A 2,699-nucleotide genomic window follows, 5' to 3' on the forward strand; every position below is an offset into this window, starting at 1 on the left:
CTGAAAACATTACAGGATGGAATAGGAGAAAGCCTAGGTCTCCTTGGCTCAGGCCGAAATTTTTTGAATCGAGACCCAGAAACACAACAAATCAAAGAAAGGTTGGACAAATGGGATTGCATAAAGTTGCAAAGCTTCTGCAGGACAAATGACATAGCTAGCACTGCATACTAATTAAGGGATCTCTTCTTCAGGACAATATTACAATTCAAAATACCTATTCACCAAACTACGGAGCACCCAAATTTATCCAAGAAACACTACTCTCCCTCAAATCTCACATAGTTCCAAAGACATTAATTTTTGGGGACTTTAACACACCACTATCCCCACTAGATAGATCAACTCCACAAAAACTTAACAGAGAAACCGCAGATCTAAACAATTGCATAGATCAACTAGATTTAAGAGATATCTACCAAATATTTCACTCAGCAGCATCAGAATACACGTTTTTCTCAGCACCACATGGAACATTTTCCAAAATAGACCACATTTTAGGTCACAAAGCAAACTTGTCCAAATTCAGAAACATCAAAGTTATCCCTTGCCTCTCAGTCCACAAGGGAATCAAATTAGAACTCAACACCAAAAGCCACAAAAGAAAGTCCTGTAATACATGGAGGCTGAAAAACACATTGTTGAATCATCAGTGGGTCATGGAAGAGATTAGAAAGGAAATTCAAATATTTATGATATTCAACAAAAATGAACACAGAAATTACCAGCTGCTCTGAGATACAGCAAAGACAGTACTCAGAGGCAAGTTTATAGCTTGGAGTTCCTACATCAACAAATTGGAGAGATCTGAAACCAACAATTTAATGAGACATCTAAAACTCATTGAAAAAGAGCAGCAAGCTAAACCCCAATCCAGTAGATGGGAAGAAATAATTAAAATTAATTCAGAATTAAACAAATTAGAATAAAAAACACAGAATCAACAAAACAAATAGTTGATTCTTCGAAAAAATTAACAAAATTGACAGACCCTTAGCAAATCTTATCAGAAAAAGAAGAGAACACACCCAATAAACAAACTCAGAGATGAGATTAGAAAGATCGCCATAGAAACAACCAAGATCCAGAACATTACAAGGGAATACTTCTTAAACTTTATGCTAAGAAGATGAGAACTTGGGAGAAATGGACCTTTTTCTAGCAAATATTGACATGCCTAAACTAAACCAAGATGAGTTAAACCATCTTAACAGGCCCATATCAAGCATTGAAATAGAAACAGCAATAAGAGACCTCCCAACTAAGAAAAGCCCAGGATCAGATAGACTTACAGCGGAATTCCACAAGGCCTTCAAAGCAGAGCTCACACCAATATTCATCCAACTCTTCAATGAAATTGAAAGAGAAAGTTCACTACTGAACTCATTCTATGAAGCCATCATAACCCTCATCCCAAAACCAGACAGGGACTCATCAAAGAAAGAGAACTCTAGACCCATTTTTTGATGAATATTGATGCAAAACTTCTCCACAAAACTTTGGCCAATTGACCTCAACAATTCATCCCAAAAAATCATACACTATGATCAAACAGGATTAATTTCAGGGATGCAAAGCTGGTTCAATGTACACAAATTAATTAATATAATTCATCTCATCAACAAGGGCAAGGATAAGAACCACATGGTTATCTCAATAGATGCAGAACAAGCATTTGACAAGTTCCAACACCCATTTATGATGAATGTTCTGCAAAAAACTAGGAGTCCATAGAACATTCCTCAATACAATAAAGGCTGCATATGACAAAACTACAGCCAGCATTATATTTAATGGTGAAACACTAAAGCTATTTCCTCTTAACTCAGGAACAAGACAAGGATGTCCACTCTCTCCACTTCTCTTCAATATAGTATTAGAATGCCTAGCTACAGCAATAATATAAGATACAGACATAAATGGGTTCCAAATAGGAAAAGATGAAGTAAAACTCTCACTTTTTACAGATGACATAATCTTGTATTTAAAGATCCCATGGACTCCACTCCCAAATTACTCATGCTGATTTAAAACTTTGGCAAAGTAGCAGGGTATAAAATTAACCCTCAAAAATCAATGCTTTTCTGTATGCCAACAATGAGAAAAGCATGGCTGAAATCAGGAAAGCAACTCCACTCATAATAGCTCCACAAAAAAATAAAATACTTACGAATTCATTTAACCAAAGAATTGAAGGACCTCTATGATGAAAACTTTAAAAACCTGAAGAAGAGAACTTAGAAAGTTGAAAAACCTCCCATGCTCCTGGATTGGTAGGATCAATGTCGTGAAAATAGCAATACTTCCGAAGGCTATCTACAAATTCAATGCGATACCTATCAACATTCCAACCTCATTCTTCAAGGAAATAGAAGAGGCAATCCAGAAATTCATATGGAACATTAAAAGATTCCTTAACAGGAAGAACAGGGATGGAGGAATATCAATACCAAATTTCAAACTGTACTACAAAGCCATAGCAATCAAAACAGATGGGTACTGGCACAAGAACAGACCTCAGGACCAATGGAATAGAACTGAAAATCCAGAAATGAACCCACAGACCTATAGCCATCTAATCTTTGATAAGGGAGCTAAAAAATAGATTGGAAGAAAGAGAGCCTCTTCAGAACATGGTGCTGGCAAAATTGGTTAATCACTTGTAGAAAACTAAAGCTAGGTCCTTATATATCACCCTG

This window comes from Dipodomys ordii, unplaced genomic scaffold (assembly GCF_000151885.1).
Source record: "Dipodomys ordii isolate 6190 unplaced genomic scaffold, Dord_2.0 Scaffold199, whole genome shotgun sequence".
NCBI classification, from domain to species: domain Eukaryota; kingdom Metazoa; phylum Chordata; class Mammalia; order Rodentia; family Heteromyidae; genus Dipodomys; species Dipodomys ordii.